Here is a 9,341-nt window from a genome sequence, read left to right on the forward strand (position 1 = left end):
AAATCTATTTGGTGTGTGCGCCATTATGTCAATGCATAACAACTGTAAGTCTACTAAACAAAACAGCGGTTGCTATATGACGTCTGCCACGTCGTGGTCACGTGACGCGGACGTGACGTCGACGCCTACTTTACATCCCACCGATCACAGGACCCCTCGGCTGCATAACCGTGCCCCCTTCCCAACCAATCGGATTTGCTATACGCGAAAACGACGCCAATGGAAAGAGCTTCCGCCCAAATTTAAATCCGTGGGCGTGGCTCGCAGCAGGAAGTAGGAAAATGGCGGCGATGTTGACAAAGACACAGCGGATGGTAACATACGACTAACAAGAGAAATATTTTTATTTTCTGCTTGCAACTGGACCGTCCAGAGCGTACACGGTAAGTACAACTCATCGTTTTTAAAAAGAAGTACTTTTGTTGCCCTGAAAAGCGAGTGAGCGTGGCGTTTGTGGGGGACGTCGAATTTCGACGATTCTTTCTGGTCAACGGTTGTAAATGATTGTGTTGATTAAAAAAGAAAACTTGATGTAACTCTACTTTTAACTGCCGTTTCAGATAGATTTGGAATTGCATCACATCCAATTTTGCCTAGAGCGTACACGGTAAGTAACACTCGTTGTGTTTAAGGAGATTTACGTTTGTAATAGCAGAAGTGTAGCCGCGTTGCGTTGTACGTGTGAATGTTGGTCCGGGCGAAATGTTAATGTTTAATTTCATTCCTTTAGGTTCCACGGTGTTTGTTGGCTGCAAGTTTTCCACTGCAAGAAGAGGCTCATATCATTGACCAGGAGCGAGCTACAATGGTGAGTAGCCATAACATTTATGTTAAACACTTCCTATTTCATGTCTAACAGTACTTGATTTAACAAATAACCATAAATAAATACAGTGTGGGCACTGAAGTTAACATATGTGATTATACTGCCTAATCTGTCACCGAGTAGATTGTTGCAAAGTAATATAAGATCCAAAGTTGTAATTCAGAATAGTTTTCAAAAGAAGGCCATTAGAATTATATACAAGTCTGATTACCCTGAACAAGCTATTAATTAAATCACAAATTCTTCAATTCAAAGATTTGGTAGATTATCAGACAAATAATGTCTAACAGTAATTGATTTAACACATCACGATAAGTAGATTGAGTGTGGGCACTCTCAAGTTAACATATGTGATTATACTGCCTAATCTGTTACAGAGTATGTTGTTGCCAAGTAATGTAGAATAGATCCAAAGTAGTAATCCAGAATAGTTTTGAAGAGGCCATTAGAATGATAAACAAATCTGATTACCTTGAACATAATAACAAGCTAAGTGTTTAATATGTCCTATGAAGTCAAAATTGGGCACCATCATGTGGTGAAATTTGGAATTGCATCACATCCAATTTTGCCTGTGAACAAACAGATTACATAAATCTTAGTTTTGAATAAGCCACTCCTTCTCAAACAAGTAAACTCTGCCCATTTTGCGCAGTAGATGTTCTGTTAATATCTAGTATTTATACAAAGTCATAATTTAAATTGCTTTCAACCTTCATTCATCGGTTCAACCAACATTACTCGCTCTTATTACCAACTTGTATTGATTTAACTAAGCGTTTAATACTTCCTATCAGGTCTCAAATCGAGATTTGGCAAAATACAATTTCAGCAAATCCAATTTTGCCAGGGAACAAAAATAGATTAAATAAACTAAATAAGTCCTCTTCCCATTAAATAAATCAGAAAAGTCTGTCTTGTAACCAGTCCTCTTCAAACAAGTAAAGTCTGCCCATTTTGTGCCGTAGATTTTGTGTCTATGCCTAGTATTTAAACAAAATCATAATTTAAACGACTTCTTTCCTTCATTCACTTTGGAAATTTGGAATTGCAGCAAATCGAATTTTGGCAGGGAACAAAAATAGATCAATTAAACTAAATAAGTCTTCTTCCCATTAAATAAATTAAAAAAGTCTGTCTTGTAACCAGTCCTTTTCAAACAAGTAAAGTCTGCCCATTTTGTGCCGTCGATTTTGTGTTAATGCCTAGTATTTATACAAAATCATAATTTAAAGGACTTCATTCCTTCATTCACTTTGGAAATTTGGAATTGCAGCACATCAAATTTTGCCTGGGAAGAAAAGTAGATTAAATAAATTTAATAAGTCTTACTACTTCCCATTAAATAAATTAAATACGTCTTACTTGTTCCCACTCCTTTTCAAAACAGTAGTTTAAAACGAGGGCCCTTCACTCAATCTTTAACCTCAACCCCGCACGTTGTGTTGTATCTGTGAATGTTGGTTGTGGCCAAATGATAGTTTTCTTTCATTCGTTTAGGTTCCAAGAAAACTTGATGTAACTCTACTTTTAACTGCCGTTTCAGATAAGCGGGTATTACGTCGCAGTCATGTGCCGCGGATATGACGTAATTGCCCGAACCTCCGATTCAAATCTGTTGGCGCGATGGCCGTGAGCCACTGAGCAGTGACGATTATCAACAGAAATATCTTTATTTTCTGCTTGCAACTGGACCGTCTAGAGCGTACACGGTAAGTAACACTCATTGTGTTTAAGGAGATTTACGTTTGTAATAGCAGAAGTGTAGCCGCGTTGCGTTGTACGTGTGAAAATTGGTCGAGGCGAAATGTTAATGTTTAATTTCATTCCTTTAGGTTCCACGGTGTTTGTTGGCTGCAAGTTTTCCACTGCAAGAAGAGGCTCGTATCATTGACCAGGAGCGAGCTACAATGGTGAGTAGCCATAACATTTATGTTAAACACTTCCTATTTCATGTCTAACAGTACTTGATTTAACAAATAACCATAAATAAATACAGTGTGGGCACTGAAGTTAACATATGTGATTATACTGCCTAATCTGTCACGGAGTAGATTGTTGCAAAGTAATATAAGATCCAAAGTTATAATTCAGAATAGTTTTCAAAAGAAGGCCATTAGAATTATATACAAGTCTGATTACCCTGAACAAGCTATTAATTAAATCACAAATTCTTCAATTCAAAGATTTGGTAGATTATCAGACAAATAATGTCTAACAGTAATTGATTTAACACATCACGATAAGTAGATTGAGTGTGGGCACTCTCAAGTTAACAGATATGATTATACTGCCTAATCTGTTACAGAGTATGTTGTTGCCAAGTAATGTAGAATAGATCCAAAGTAGTAATCCAGAATAGTTTTGAAGAGGCCATTAGAATAATAAACAAATCTGATTACCTTGAACATAATAACAAGCTAAGTGTTTAATATGTCCTATGAAGTCAAAATTGGGCACCATCATGTGGTGAAATTTGGAATTGCATCACATCCAATTTTGCCTGGGAACAAACAGATTAAATAAATCTTAGTTTTGAATAAGCCACTCCTTCTCAAACAAGTAAACTCTGCCCATTTCGCGCAGTAGATGTTCTGTTAATATCTAGTATTTATACAAAGTCATAATTTAAATTGCTTTCAACCTTCATTCATCGGTTCAACCAACATTACTCGCTCTTATTACCAACTTGTATTGATTTAACTAAGCGTTTAATACTTCCTATCAGGTCTCAAGGCAAGATTTGGCAAAATACAATTTCAGCAAATCCAATTTTGCCAGGGAACAAAAATAGATTAAATAAACTAAATAAGTCTTCTTCCCATTAAATAAATCAGAAAAGTCTGTCTTGTAACCAGTCCTCTTCAAACAAGTAAAGTCTGCCCATTTTGTGCCGTAGATTTTGTGTCTATGCCTAGTATTTAAACAAAATCATAATTTAAACGACTTCTTTCCTTCATTCACTTTGGAAATTTGGAATTGCAGCAAATCGAATTTTGCCAGGGAACAAAAATAGATCAATTAAACTAAATAAGTCTTCTTCCCATTAAATAAATTAAAAAAGTCTGTCTTGTAACCAGTCCTTTTCAAACAAGTAAAGTCTGCCCATTTTGTGCCGTCGATTTTGTGTTAATGCCTAGTATTTATACAAAATCATAATTTAAAGGACTTCATTCCTTCATTCACTTTGGAAATTTGGAATTGCAGCACATCAAATTTTGCCTGGGAAGAAAAGTAGATTAAATAAATTTAATAAGTCTTACTACTTCCCATTAAATAAATTAAATACGTCTTACTTGTTCCCACTCCTTTTCAAAAAAGTAGTTTAAAACGAGGTCCCTTCACTCAACCTTTAACCCTATTTATTCACCTTCTAGGCTAAGTGTTAAAGGCTAAGTGTTAAAGGCTAAGTGTTAAAGGCTAAGTGTTAAAGGCTAAGTGTTAGAGGCTAAGTGCCAGAGGCTAGGCGCCAGAGGCGAGTTTTTGTGGGCTGAAGTTTTAGTGGGGTTAGTGTGAATACAATCCAAAAGAATACAACAGAATACAATACAATAGAATATAATACATAGATTAAATTATATAGCTCTTACTACTTCCCATTAAATAAATTAAATACGTCTTACTTGTTCCCAATCCTTTTCAAAAAAGTAGTTTAAAACGAGGGCCCTTCACTCAACCTTTAACCTCAACCCCGCACGTCACATTGTGTTGTATCTGTGAATGTTGGTTGTGGCCAAATGATAGTTTTCTTTCATTCGTTTAGGTTCCACGGTGTTTGTTGGCTATGTTTTCCACTGTCAGAAGGATGAAAATACAAAGTACAACGCTTGGACGTGGGCGAAGGCGTCACCGGTGAGTCCTTCCTTCCTATTTATTTACCTTCTAGATGCTAGAGGCTAAGTGTTAGAGGCTAAGTGTTAGAGGCTAAGTGTTAAACACAATACGAACAACACAACGATACTGCACTGAACAACACGATACCGCACTGAGAAACACGATACCGCACTGAACAACACGATACCGCACTGAACAACACCATGCCGCACTGAACACCATGCCACACTGAACAACACCATCCCGCACTGAACAACACCATGCCGCACTAAACAACACCATGCCGCACTGAACAACACCATGCCTCACTGAACGACACCATGCCGCACTGAAAGACACCATGCCGCACTGAACGACACCATGCCGCACTGAAAGACACCATCCCGCACTGAACACCATGCCGCACTGAACAACACCATCCTGCACTGAACAACACCATCCCGCACTGAACAACACCATGCCGCACTGAACAACATTATGCCGCACTGAACATTATGCCGCACTGAACAACACCATGCCGCACTGAACAACACCATGCCGCACTGAACAACATTATGCCGCACTGAACAACACCATGCCGCACTGAACAACACCATGCCGCACTGAACAACACCATGCCGCACTGAACAACACCATGCCGCACTGAACAACATTATGCCGCACTGAACAACACCATGCCGCACTGAACAACACCATCCTGCACTGAACAACACCATTCCGCATTGAACACCATGCCGCACTGAACAACACCATCCCGCACTGAACAACACCATCCCGCACTGAACAACATTACGCTGCACTGAACAACACCATGCCGCACTGAACAACACCATGCCGCACTGAACAACACCATGCCGCATTGAACAACACCATGCCGCATTGAACAACACCATGCCGCACTGAACAACACCATCCTGCACTGAACAACACCATGCCGCATTGAACAACACCATGCCGCACTGAACAACACCATCCTGCACTGAACAACACCATCCTGCACTGAACAACACCATCCCGCATTGAACAACACCATCCTGCACTGAACAACACCATGCCGCACTGAACAACACCATGCCGCACTGAACAACACCATTCCGCACTGAACAACACCATGCCGCACTGAACAACACCATCCTGCACTGAACAACACCATCCCGCACTGAACAACACCATGCCGCATTGAACAACACCAGCCTGCACTGAACAACACCATGCCGCACTGAACAACACCATGCCGCACTGAACAACACCATGCCGCACTGAACAACACCATGCCGCACTGAACAACATTATGCCGCACTGAACAACATTATGTCGCACTGAACAACACCATGCCGCACTGAACAACACCATGCCGCACTGAACAACATTATGCCGCACTGAAAAACACCATGCCGCACTGAACAACACCATCCCGCACTGAACAACACCATGCCGCATTGAACAACACCATGCCGCACTGAACAACACCATGCTGCACTGAACAACATTATGCTGCACTGAACAACACGATCCTGCATTGAACAACACCATGCCGCACTGAACAACACCATCCTGCACTGAACAACACCATCCTGCACTGAACAACACCACCCCGCACTGAACAACACGATCCCGCATTGAACAACACCATCCCGCACTGAACAACACCATGCCGCACTGAACAACACCATTCCGCACTGAACAACACCATGCCGCACTGAACAACACCATGCCGCACTGAACAACACCATTCCGCACTGAACAACACCATGCCGCACTGAACAACACCATGCCGCACTGAACAACATTATGCCGCACTGAACAACACCATGCCGCACTGAACAACACCATCCCGCACTGAACAACACCATGCCGCATTGAACAACACCATGCCGCACTGAACAACACCATCCTGCACTGAACAACACCATCCCGCACTAAACAACACCATGCCGCACTGAACAACACCATGCCGCACTGAACAACACCATGCCGCACTGAACAACACCATGCCGCACTGAACAACACCATGCCGCACTGAACAACATTATGCCGCACTGAACAACACCATCCCGCACTGAACAACACCATGCCGCATTGAACAACACCATGCCGCACTGAACAACACCATCCTGCACTGAACAACACCATCCCGCACTAAACAACACCATGCCGCACTGAACAACATTATGGCGCACTGGACAACATTATGCCGCACTGAACAACACCATGCCGCACTGAACAACACCATGCCGCACTGAACAACACCATGCCGCACTGAACAACACCATGCCGCACTGAACAACATTATGCCGCACTGAACAACACCATGCCGCACTGAACAACACCATCCCGCACTGAACAACACCATGCCGCATTGAACAACACCATGCCGCACTGAACAACACCATCCTGCACTGAACAACACCATGCCGCACTGAACAACACCATGCCGCACTGAACAACACCATGCCGCACTGAACAACACCATGCCGCACTGAACAACACCATGCCGCACTGAACAACATTATGCCGCACTGAACAACACCATGCCGCACTGAACAACACCATCCCGCACTGAACAACACCATGCCGCATTGAACAACACCATGCCGCACTGAACAACACCATCCTGCACTGAACAACACCATCCCGCACTGAACAACACCATGCCGCACTGAACAACATTATGGCGCACTGGACAACATTATGCCGCACTGAACAACACCATGCCGCACTGAACAACACCATGCCGCACTGAACAACACCATGCCGCACTGAACAACACCATGCCGCACTGAACAACATTATGCCGCACTGAACAACACCATGCCGTACTGAACAACACCATGCCGCACTGAACAACACGATCCCGCATTGAACAACACCATCCTGCACTGAACAACACCATGCCGCACTGAACAACACCATGCCGCACTGAACAACACCATTCCGCACTGAACAACACCATGCCGCACTGAACAACACCATCCTGCACTGAACAACACCATCCCGCACTGAACAACACCATGCCGCATTGAACAACACCATGCCGCACTGAACAACACCATCCTGCACTGAACAACACCATGCCGCACTGAACAACACCATGCCGCACTGAACAACACCATGCCGCACTGAACAACATTATGCCGCACTGAACAACATTATGCCGCACTGAACAACATTATGTCGCACTGAACAACACCATGCCGCACTGAACAACACCATGCTGCACTGAACAACATTATGCCGCACTGAACAACACGATCCCGCATTGAACAACACCATCCCGCAGTGAACAACACCATGCCGCATTGAACAACACCATGCCGCACTGAACAACACCATGCTGCACTGAACAACATTATGCTGCACTGAACAACACGATCCTGCATTGAACAACACCATGCCGCACTGAACAACACCATCCTGCACTGAACAACACCTTTCCACACTGAACAACACCATGCCGCACTGAACAACATTATGCCGCACTGAACAACACCATGCCGCACTGAACAACACCATGCCGCACTGAACAACACCATGCCGCACTGAACAACACCATGCCGCAATGAACAACACCATCCCGCACTGAACAACACCATGCCGCATTGAACAACACCATGCCGCACTGAACAACACCATCCCGCACTGAACAACACCACCCCGCACTGAACAACACGATCCCGCATTGAACAACACCATCCCGGACTGAACAACACCATGCCGCACTGAACAACACCATTCCGCACTGAACAACACCATGCCGCACTGAACAACACCATGCCGCACTGAACAACACCATGCTGCACTGAACAACACCATGCCGCACTGAACAACATTATGCCGCACTGAACAACACCATGCCGCACTGAACAACACCATGCCGCACTGAACAACACCATGCCGCATTGAACAACACCATGCCGCACTGAACAACACCATCCTGCACTGAACAACACCATCCCGCACTGAACAACACCATGCCGCACTGAACAACATTATGGCGCACTGAACAACATTATGCCGCACTGAACAACACCATGCCGCACTGAACAACACCATTCCGCACTGAACAACACCATGCCGCACTGAACAACATTATGCCGCACTGAACAACATTATGCCGCACTGAACAACACCATGCCGCACTGAACAACACCATGCCGCACTGAACAACACCATGCCGCACTGAACAACACGACGTCGCACTGAACAACACGACGCCGCACAGAACAACACGACGCCGCACAGAATAACACAATGCCGCACAGAACAACACAATACCGCACAAACAGTTTTAGATAATATTACGTCGCAGTCATGTGACGCGGACATGACGTCAATAGGCGGAACTCACGGCAAAATTATAATCCGTGGGCGTGGCTTGCAACAGGAAGTAGGAAAGCGGCAATTCTGGCAAACAAGACACAGCGGTTAGTAACACGATGACTAACAAGGCAAATATTTTTGTTTTCAGCTTGCAACTTGACCGTCTAGAGCGTACAAGGTAATTACAACTGTTTTTTTTTAGCCCTGAAAAGCGAGGGAGTGTGGCGTTTGGGAGGAATGTCGAACTCGGCGTCTGCTTCCAGCCACAGACGCCAAATTTCGACGATTATTTCGACTGGTCAACGGTTGTAAATTATTGCGTTGACTAAAAACTTTATTTAACTCTACTCTTAACTTTGCC

At 43.6% G+C, this 9,341-nt stretch overlaps 1 long non-coding RNA gene across 4 annotated transcripts; it reads left to right on the top strand.

The window, feature by feature from the left end:
• Positions 1-162: 162 nt before the first annotated feature.
• On the top strand, positions 163-9,227 carry LOC148377374 (uncharacterized). Of its 4 annotated transcripts, none has more exons than XR_015856774.1 (7): positions 163-383; positions 561-607; positions 731-808; positions 2,373-2,538; positions 2,662-2,739; positions 4,590-4,678; positions 9,183-9,227. It is a non-coding gene; the product is annotated as an uncharacterized LOC148377374 (long non-coding RNA). The 4 variants fall into 4 exon arrangements; XR_015856771.1 differs by lacking the exon at positions 9,183-9,227 and adding an exon at positions 9,129-9,179 and having other exon boundaries at positions 164-383; XR_015856772.1 differs by lacking the exon at positions 9,183-9,227 and adding an exon at positions 9,129-9,179 and having other exon boundaries at positions 164-383; positions 565-607.
• Positions 9,228-9,341: the final 114 nt, after the last annotated feature.

The sequence above is a fragment of the Syngnathus floridae genome, unplaced genomic scaffold (genome assembly GCF_059516105.1).
Source record: "Syngnathus floridae isolate MCC-2025c unplaced genomic scaffold, RoL_Sflo_1.0 HiC_scaffold_204, whole genome shotgun sequence".
NCBI classification, from domain to species: Eukaryota; Metazoa; Chordata; class Actinopteri; order Syngnathiformes; family Syngnathidae; genus Syngnathus; species Syngnathus floridae.